Source organism: Chenopodium quinoa, unplaced genomic scaffold (assembly GCF_001683475.1).
Source record: "Chenopodium quinoa cultivar QQ74 unplaced genomic scaffold, ASM168347v1, whole genome shotgun sequence".
Lineage (NCBI taxonomy): Eukaryota > Viridiplantae > Streptophyta > Magnoliopsida > Caryophyllales > Amaranthaceae > Chenopodium > Chenopodium quinoa.
Window position 1 is genome coordinate 1512532 of NW_018742483.1, and position 11462 is coordinate 1523993.

An 11462-nucleotide genomic window follows, 5' to 3' on the forward strand; every position below is an offset into this window, starting at 1 on the left:
CCTGGCATTAGACTCACTTCCTGAAAAGAGGGGCAATGCTGTTTTGCGCCATGAGATCTATCGCCTGAGAATGACTAGATCATACAACAAAAAAGTACACAGGCGTCCACTCAAAGTAGGGGACTTTATACTTAGAAAAATGGAAGCAGTTGGTAGGGCTAATGAGTCTGGCAAACTAACTCCCAACTGGGAAGGACCCTACCGAATCTATGAGGAAGTCAGGGACGGTACCTACCGTCTGGAAACACCAGACGGACAACCGTTGCCTCGAACTTGGAATGTAGATAACCTTAAAAAATATTTCTTCTGAATGATGTAAAGTAAAGAGCTACTTAATAAAGTTTGCACTTACTATTCAATTTTGTATTACGAGGGGCATGCCGTCTGTACCTTTATAGTCGGCTACTCTCCATTGAGCTTTTTCACTCTATCTTCAGAGGGGCATGCCGTCTGTACCTTTACAGTCGGCTACTCTCCATTGAGTTTTTCACTCTATCTTCAGAGGGGCATGTCGTCTGTACCTTTACAGTCGGCTACTCTCCATTGAGTATTTTACTCACAATACTTAGCTAAAAAGATTAGGGCCTGGCCGACCCTGTGCCTAACAGGCGGCTACCCTTCTTTTACTTAGCACCTACGTTCACCAAGAACTTACCAAGGCCACCGGCCGAATGATCAGACCAGGCGCCAAGCCACCTGATCAAATCTACATTACTAATACGACCTGTCCCAACATCATAGCAGGCGTCCGACGGCATCCCTCCGGATGAAATTCGTCGCAGAGAGCAGCTCCCTTTTGGGTGGAACATTGTTCTATAAACTAATTACACGGCACCTATACGACTGTCCCCAAGGGCAACCACGTAGCCGTTTTTGAGATAAGGATACATACTACTATACAGTTGACATCTGAGTCAGATGACCGCCTGTATTACTTGGGATAAATACAGGGCGTACCTATTGAGTTAATAGCCAACAAACATTGGCAAATCAAGGGGTCTAGCCGGCCTACGCGCCTGGTACCTCTACTTCTCAAACAAAAGTGACGGCGACTGAGTAACTCCAACGTTAACTCATAGTCACTCCATCAAATTTGGTATGGAACCTAAAAGGTTTGAGTCGTCCGCCTGTTTTAAACAAACAAGGGCACTCAAACCCCTATTCCTACTAGGTAACCTATTGAGTTAATAGCCAACAAACATTGGCAAATCAAGAGGATCAGCCGGCCTCCGCCGCCTGGTACCTCTACTACTCAATCTAGACTGTGACGAAGACTAAGTAACTCCTATGTTAACTTAATAGTCACTCAAACTTAGTATGGAGCCTAAAAGGTATGAGTCGTCCGCCTGTTTTTAACAAACAGGGGCTCTCAACCACTACTCTTGCTAGGTTAACAAATTACGAGTTAAAAGCCAACATTGGCAATAAAGGGAAACAACCGGTACCCGCCGCTTGTTATCCTACTTAATTCCTTGCGACTAGGTAATACTATTTACTTGGTCAGACCGATTGAATAAATAGTTCGAATACCGATTGAATAAATGGCCGACTGATCGTCTATCCTGGAAACAGACAACCAGTCGTCCAGGGGTATAGGCGGCGTACTTACTATTTGTACCTGTCTGCAACGTTCGGCCATGTACAACAGTCGGTCTAGTGAACAATGGGATATTAGATATGGAATACTTAGACAAATTTGAATCAAAACAAAAATTTGATTAAAAATAAGCCGGTCATTAAGACCAGCAGAATATTCAAAGCCCCGGCCCCCTGGCCGGGTAAATACAAAGCAAACGGCACGCAGGCCGTGGAAAAAATACTTTAAGCTTAAGAAGGGGGCAGTTCAGATATTAGCAGTTGCCGCCTGGTCAGCACTCTTCTTGCTGACTCGGCTTCAGCTGCACCCTCTTTTGATGCCTTACCCCAAGTGGCACAAGCGCCACAACCGGCTCTTCCTCCTCCTCCAACGTATCTCCCAACGCCTCTTCTTCAGCAGCCGCCAGGATCTCTTGATTATATGTTTCCGAACACTGGCGTACGTTCTTTCCCATGAGGCAAAGTCGGCATTGGGAACAGGCGGCCCAGGTCATGCGCTGGATTTGAGCAGAGTCTTCCACCATCTCCCGGACGAGCTCTTTCTTCTCTTGCTCGGCCTTTTCCGAGAGCTCTTGGGTAAGACTCTTCTCTTGGCTCACCAGGCGTTCTTTTAGGTTGGCCAAAGATTTCTCCATGGCTTCGTAAGAGTGCATTTTTTTGGCGAAGAGGTTTCAGCTCGGCCTTAAGATTTGTGACGGTCGCCTCCAGCTCGTCATTCTTCTTCTGGGCCGCCTCTAACTGAGCCCGAACAGCGGCGGTAGCCTGCCGCCTGATAGTAAAGAATATCAATGGTCAGTACTTCATTTTGGGCAATTTGAAACATTGCCTTATCACAGTTGGAGGCGGCCATAGCTTTTGCGGCCTTTACCTCTTTGTTTTTCCGATCAATCGGCTTGCGAAGGCTGTTAACTCGGAGCAGGGCCTAAGTACAAAAAAAAAAAAACAGGCGTCAGTTTCCAAACAAAAAAGATAACAGGCGTCCTGGAACTCAAATACTCAAAAAATGCTAAGTATACCTCAGCAAGGACCCCTGCAATCCCATCAAGGTCAAGGGTGCCGGCACCCCTGACCGCCTCCCTTTCAGATGGAGGAACTACTTTGATCATGGACTTGGCTACCTCAACCAAGTCAAGCCCCTGAGGGCCGGCTGCATCAAGCAAGTTAGACCTAGTCAAGAAGGAAGCAAGTGTGAAAGTTTTTACAAGTGATTGTCCATACTTCTAGGCGGGCCCCGCCGGGGTTTTAGAAGAAGTGGCCGGCTGCTTCTCAGCCGCCACTGTTTTCCTGGAAGACCCAGGAGAGCTTGCAACAGTCGTCCTCCGGGCCTTGGGGTCCGGCTGTTGCGAGGAAGAAGCTCTTGGAGTGCCAGACTGAAAACAAAAAGAGTTAGTATATGCATAAGACAACTCCTAAAAGAGGAAGAGTTTTCGAAGCCTACCAAGGGTGCCCCCTTGTTGGGGGAGTCGGCACAAGACTGTTGCATGAGAGAGGCCCGCAACATGGCCGCCGCAGTCTTGGATGCTGTTATTTTACTCATGGCGTCAGCTGCAAAAAATAAACAGCAAAGTTAGTAAAATCCCAAGTAAACAAGGCGTGAAAAAAAAAACAGAGTATTTGTCAGGCCGGCTACCTCTAGAGCACCGACTGCTGAGGCCACAGGCGGCCAAAAAGTACTCGTCATAGAGCCACTTGAAGCTCGGGACGCAGTTTAGGGGTACTTGCTCTCGTACCCCTGAAGTAGAGTTCACCCTAGTCTCTACTTTGAAGAGTCCTTTGTCTAGGATCTCTCTTTTAGCCTTTGGGGAACAGGCGGCATGCTGCGGCCGCCTGCGAGAAGAGGCGGATCCCTATTCCACTTGTTAAAACGTTGGTTCAGCTCCGTGTCTGAACCCTCAATGATAAGGAAGGTGTTCCGCCAATCCTTCCATTTGTTCGCCTTACCTCTCGTCATGAGGTAACCCCTATGGCTTGTTAATTGATACCAGCCGGTACCTCCCGACTTAGGGGTCCGGCTGAGATAGTTCATGTGGGCGAAAGCCTCAAAGCTTGGCTCCACCCCGTACATTTCGCACCCGGCCACATAGCCGAGTACGTTTACCCAAGAGTTGGGGGCTAACTGCCATAACCCCAAATCATACCCATCTAAAATCCGCTGAACAGCCGGATGTAATGGGAAGCGCAGTCCAGCTTTGATGGCCGCCACATAGCAGCCAAAGCAGCCGTCATCATAGCTGGTACCAGCCGGCCAGACGACAGTGTCTTCTGGATCCGGCACGAACAGTAAAAATTCCGGGCCCATTCTGTGGTTAGCAATAAAGCTCTCCACTTTGTCTTGCATGGTTGCGATCCGGCCCCGGGGTACCATGCAGTAGTAGGGGGCGTTTTCCTCTCTGTAAGAGGCGGACGGCTCCGCCCAATTGTCCCCCTTCTCAACTGCATGAGAAAGTCTCGCCTCTTGTAGGCGGCTGTTTCTTTCTTCTGAGCCTGGAGAACTGTGGCCAGAAGAGCTGGACTCGGACTCGTCCTCTGACGAGTCCGAAGAGGACGACTCCTCCCCTCTCCCAGAGGGGCCCGCCTCCTCTCCCTTAGAAGGAGCAGGAGGAAAATTAGACATATCAACGGTAAGATGGGAAGGGACCACCTTGGCCCCTCTCTCAGAACTGTCGGCTTGGCAGCCGCCTCGTTTCAATTCTACATCTGGCGCCTGGTCAGATGTTTCACTAATGAGCACCCTTTGGGAGGAGCCGTCTGAGTTTGATATCATAGCAGTCTTTTTTGTTCTGGCCATCACGTTCTGCATAGACACAGATACAGTCGGACTTTGTATAAAGGGCAAAGATGGGTCCAGAAAAGGGCAGGCGGCACTCCTAGTCCTAGATTCAGCCGTCCCCGGTGACCGGCTGATCACTAACTTAGGTCGTGTCGTGTGCTTCCGTGGTGCCATTTCAAAAAATAAAAAGAAAATTAAGAGTAAGAGAACTGAGTTACCTGAACGAGTGACGGTTGATGAAGTTCTGGAAATCCGGTGCAGTCGGCTTGTCAGAACAGGCGGTAGGCAGAAAAGGTCCGAAATGTCAGAGCAAGTTCAGGGGTCCGAATGTTCTCGCAAAGTTCTCAAATGTGAAAATGACCGAAGTCAGCACTTCCTTATATAGGCAAAGTGAGAAGGCGAAGGGTCGCTTCCAAATTCAAAATTTGGGCGGGAAAATCTCTCGGCCGTTTGCAAGGTGACACCTGTAGCAGGCCGTCGCCTGTCACCGTGCGACACCTGTCACAGGCGACACGTGACCAGTCACGTGCCACCTGTGAGGGGCAAATGATTAGGGGATTTTTATCCACCAATCACCGTCTGACAAGTGGACCAACCAGGTTCCGCCACGTGTCCTTCACGTAGGCAATAGGAGCCTGCCACGTGTCAATCACAGATACGTCCTCTACGGACCAATCGAGGCACGCCACGTGTCCACCCATGCCAAATGGGAAAACCGGCCAACAAGGCCCAATCCTGTCTAGAGGCCCGGTCAGCCCTAGGTTTACCCTAAACCTAGAGAGTGGCACGCTTCTCAAGACTATAAATACTTAATTAATCCTCATTAATTCAAGAAATCAAGAGAACATCAAGCAATTGAGAGCAATTGATCAAGCAATTAATCTCACCTGAAGAACAGAACAGAAACATTACGGAACACTAATAACCGGCTAATCTCGCTAACAAAGCAGATTACCAACATTAAACACTCTCACCTAGAGAGATCTTATTACTTTAATTTCCGTATTAATTACTCCTTAATCAGGTACTAACTTGACCGTTGGAGGCGGAGCTCTCAGGAGTCTCCGTTATTTTGCAGGTACAGGCGTCCGGTTCCAGTCTCGGAATTGTAACTCTCCCGCAGGACATCAGAAAACCCCGAAACAATTATTATTATTATTATTTATTAATCGAACAAAAATACGTCAACTAATACATTTTCACATTAATATAAAAAATTAGTAAAATACAAATGAATTAAAAGACATAAATTAAAAATATGAAATACACGGATGAAAATAAGCAACGAAAATAACACACATAATTTAAAATTATTAAAATGCTAATTTTCAACCGAGCTCCTTGACCTTGCCTATAAATGCTCAACAAAGTCGTTCTTTAATGCCTCATGAACTTGTCTATCGCAAATCTCCCCTCTTGAAGCTATCAATCTACTAAAGTTATCAGGATCATACTGCCCAGGAGTTACGGTAAATGTTGTTGCATATTTGGTTGAGGATGGCATATTTTCAGGTTGTTCTTGGGTGAATTCAAGTGGATCTTTATAGTTGAAATATGTATCACGCTCGTCTTCAACTATCATGTTGTGGATGATGATGCAAGTCATCATGATTTTCCACATCAACTCTACACTCCATGCCAAAGCAGGCTTCCTAATTATTGCAAATCGAGCTCGTAACACACCAACTGCACGCTCAACATCCTTCCTAGCACTCTCTTAACGTGTAGTGAACAACTTATCCTTTAAGGTTTGTGGGGCTTCAATAGCGTCTATGAATGTCCACCATTTTGGATGAATCTCATCTATGAGATAATATCCTTTGTTGTAATTATTTTCGTTAACAGTGAACAGAACTTGTGGAGCATGATTATTTATAATATAAGCAAACACCGGATAACGTTGAAGTACATTAATGTCGTTAAAAGATCCAGGCGTCCCAAAGAAGGCGTGCCAAATCCATAAATCCTTGGAAGCAATCGCTTCTAAAATAACAGTCGTCGTTTTAGATCTTCTTTAATACATTCATTTCCATCCAGCTGGACAATTTATCCAGACCCAATGCATGCAATCAATGTGGCCCAACATGCCAGGGAAACCTTTATCCTCCCCTTCTCTAAGTAGGCGTTGGATATCTTCCAATGTTGGCTTGCAAAGGTACTCAGTTGCAAATTGAGCAATTACTCCGTCGACAAATTGTGCAAGACATTCTCTAGCAGTGCTTTCACCGAGCTTCAGATACTCATCTACTTGATCAGCAGAACAACCATAAGCTAACATACGTATGGCTATTGTGCATTTCTGAAGGGTGAAACACCAAGACGCATGGTAACATCGCATCTGGGTGTTGTTGGAAGTAACGGTTAGTTGCACTTAATGTGTTGACAATGCTAAGAAAAAGGGGTCTTCGCATACGAAACCTCCTTCGAAATGTGGTTTCATCGTATACTGATTAGTCACTAAAGTAATCTCAAACTAAATTGTCATGAGCTGCTTCACGATTTCTCGGCACAGTTATTCTTCACTTTCTTTGACGTTTTTTGTTCATTTTGCTGTATTGAATTGTTTACAGCTACAAGTACTGCATTTTGCATTACTAAATGCAGTACTTGAAAACGATGACTCTCGTTGATAAAATTCATGACCATTTGATCATAGATTTCATCAGTTGAACTTGAAGACGGAGAAGAAGAACTTGAAGAGTTTAAATCGAAATTCATATTATGTTTATTACCAAACAATATTTGAAATAGAAGGTTTTGGATTTTTTTTAATGCTAAAGGGAATATAAGGTTGATATTAATAGATGTAATGTTATTGGGAGCAATCTGATAAATTATCTAGACAAAAAAACGATAAGGTTAGTCAGAAGATAAGATTTCAGATAATGATATGTGGTCATAAAACAAATGATGTTAGAAGATAATATTTTGGTTAGATGAAATGTCATGGGAGCAATCTGATCCAGACCAAAAAACGATAAGGTTAGTCAAAAGATAAGATTTAAGATAATGATATGTGGTCATAAAACAAAGGATGTCAGAAGGTAAGATTTTGGTTAATTAGATGAAATGTCATAGGAGCAATCTGATAAATTATCTAGACAAAAAAACAATAAGGTTAGTCAGAAGATAAGATTTCAGATAATGATATATGGTCATAAAACAAAGGATGTCAGAAGATAATATTTTGGTTAGATGAAATGTCATGAGTAGCAAGCTTATACATTATCACAATAATATAAAGTAACATTAACAAATTGAACTCAATTTAGTAAACATAAAGTTCATATTAATACATAGAAATTACGTTCATATTAAAAAGGAACATTGACAATAATTCTTCAAAGTTACAATAATAATAAAACATACAACTCATAATTGTAATAACAAATCATGATTACTCGGTACAATCAGGTAAATTAAATCAAATCGAAAATCACTACTGAATTGATGAATTCATCTCTAAGTTTCTTATACATATCTAATTCAACTTCATCAAGAACGGCCTTCTGCATTAACCTTTCTAACATTCTAAACTTCACGGCCTCATCTTTTTGCCTTTTCTTTTCTTCAACTTGTGCTTTTTTAAGTTCATCTCTTTCCTTCAACTGATCCAGAAGTCGCCCACCCAAATCATTCAACTTATCACAAACTTCGTTAAAATTTGTGTTTAACGCTTCAAGATTTATACTTGAAGATGAAGTAGTATATGTTTTACCTTTCATCTTTACTTGTTTTATGCTAGTAGGTCTTTTACCTCTTCCTCTAACCTCGGATGGTGAATCAGGTTGTGATCTTTTACCGCTTCCCCCACTTTCGGTTGACGTTTGTTGGCCACCGGGTAACATATTCGATTGATCTTTGGCCAAATATGGATCCCATTTCGGATATTTTTTCAATTCCTCTAAACAGTGCAATAAACAAAACATCTTGTTGTTAGTTGTGTAATAATCTTTGTGAGCAAATTTCTCCAAATTTTGCTCGGACTCACCACTACCCTTGGTTCGATAATGATACCCATATGCATCTACCCATTTACTACAATGTAAATTGATATGATTCCATTGATTTTGCATAGATGTAATGTTTCTTACCTTTATCTCATCGGGGTTTTCTATTATAGAACGTTCGTAACGGTCATAGATGTCAACTCATAACCCACTTCTCTTTGTCTTGGTTCCTCTCACTACGTCACCCCCTACGTTATGTAGGCCGATACAAGTGCTTTGTCTTCCGCTATGCTCCATGATTGGTTTTTCCTTTGCCCGGTGGTGTTAACATTTTGTTCGGAAACAATTTCGACATCAACATCGTTAATGTCTTCTAGGTGTTGTGCCCCCACTAATTGTTCCACATGTTCATCACCACTCTCCTCTATTGGAGTTGCATTGCTACTACCAAAACCTCCCAGTGATTGATCAATGTTCCGAGTGAAATGTTCAGAAATGGGAAAACCCGGCATATTACCTAGAGATTATTGAGATGACGAGCTACTTTGTGGAAAAGGGAAAGAAGGTTGACATTGTGGAATGTTATTGAAATTTATTGGTCTTGATTGACTATTAAACCGTTGCAAAGCAGCTTGAAAATGAGGATTTCTTAATAAATTTGGGTCAAAAGGAGGATTATTTTGATTATATTGAAAGTTTGGATTATTTGGATTTGAATTATTGCGATCCATATTGAAGGGTATTTGAAATTGGAAGTGAAATTTGTGAAAAAAAAATTTTAGAGTGATATTAGATGTTTTCGACAATAGATGAGATTAAAGGGGAAAAATGCAAAAAATGAAAGTGTGTGAAAATATGGAAAAATTATACTCATTTTATACAGAAAAAAAATTTTGATGACCGTTGGTGTTTTTGGTTTTCTAAAATAAGTTATCGTTAACAAATTATAGTCATTTTAAATATTTAAGTCATAAAAATATGTGACCTCTAAAGTTGTGACAAGTGTCACAACTTAACTTGTGCTTGCTTTGACAATTTACCGTTCTTTTGGTCGTTGCTTTGGCATTTTGCTCCCAACGTTCGCTTTTCTTTTTTTTTTCTTTTGTTTTCTTCTTTATATTTTGGCACGTGGGTCGAGGCTTGGTTTCCTTTCCACATAAAGGAAATGTTGGTTTCCTAATGAAGATAGGAACCTTTTAGCAAACTCAATATTCATGAGGAAGCTAAAAAGTACATAAAATGAGAGCTAAAAGGATAGATATCCTCTTAAATGCTGGTGCTCTTAGTATAATTATCACTTACCCAGTACTAAATATATAAATAATAATAAAGAGTCAGCTTTTTTTATGAATATTTTATAAATAATAATAACTATAGCTAATGAGCTACTCCTTTCGTCCCGAAAATTTTTCCCCATTGCTAATAATACGGTCAAATTATTAAAATTTTGACCATGAATTATCATTAACCTATAAGTAGAAGTGAGAAAAATTTTCGGGTACCTGATCAAATTGAAATTGAAACCAGTTAGGAACCAATAGTTCTCTATCACCCATTATTGTTTAGTACTTTTTGTTACTTTCTTTTCTCATTTTGTTAGATGCAACACTACAAGTTAAAAACAAATATGTTAAATAAATGTGGACATCACCTAAGGTACCAACTTTTTTATTTTTTAAAGTATCAAGTTAGTTCTTAAATGTATGAACATGCATGTTTAATGCATACAAGAAATTATATATTAGAGTATCAGTGTATATCCACAATTAATTTTACTTGACATGGATTAAGTGATTATTAAAAGAAAAGATCCTTCTAATGCGCCTAATGTTAAGTAAAATAATTGTATTCAAGATGATAAGAATGCTTATAAAGTCTATTACTTCCTCCTCCTTTTTTATTTAAGTTGACACTGGTTAATTTTTACGCTATTCGCACACTATACATTTTGACTCTCTTTTGTGATTAATAGAAATGATTAAACATAGTCACGTGGGCTCTTATTTGAATTATCTCCATGTATATTTTATTAATATCTTCTTTAATTTTTTTACAATTTTGATAATTAGAGATAGAAAATTTTGTCAAATACTACCATTTAAATGACCAATTTTGATAACAACTATCATTTTATTTTTATTTTTTTTAAAAGAAAGTACCACAAAAACCCAAATACTTGAGTAGCACTACCACTCTAAGTTTTCCGACAAGAATCTCTGATTGATGATGTCCACTTTATAAATTTTCCTCCAAAAAACCTATACAAAATAACAAAATTTCTCCTACAAATATTAATCCTAAATTGAGTAATACAATTCAATTGCACAAAATCCCCCAATTTTGTTAAACCCTAAATTCAATCTTTGAATCATGAATCCAAATTTAAGATTAAATTGAGAAATTAAATAAACCATAATGCAAAATTAAAGACAATTTACCTATAATTGTGTTCGACAACTGAATTTCCTTGTTGTCCCTAACTCAATCGATCGAAATTTTATAAAGTGGGCCTCACCCGTCGGGGATTCTTGCCGGAAAAATAATGGTAGTTCTACTCAAAGTGTTTGTGTTTTTGTGGTATTTTGTAAAAAAAAAATGATGGTTGTTCTCAAAAGTGATCATTCAAATAATAGTTATTGGCAAAATTCCTTAGAGATATCAATCTTTATAAAATGCATTGGCAAGCATGATACTCCGTAATAAAAATGTGTCAACTAAAAAAACAGAAGAAGTATCATTTAATGTATTCATGGCTTCCACATCAAATATTAATAAATTAAACTTGTTTTCTTGTAAAAATCATTCAACTTCCCAACACTTGACAATAAGCTCATTACGTATAACTTAATCATTCAATTGATAACTTTTCTTAATAATAAATATATTTACATTCAATTTTTCCACACTTTCATGTGACAAGTGCTCTTAAATTGTCTATCACTCCTTCTAAAATGGAAAGAAATGAGAAATTCATGCCAATGATGTAGGATCCATGAACCATGAATGTTGTAATATTTTAACCCATAATGCTTATTTCATGCTTCTTTCCACCAACCTTCATACCTATAAGTTAGACCTTCTTTTAGCTATATTAACGTGATACATGTATATAACTAGACCATCCTTTACTATACATCATATAAAAT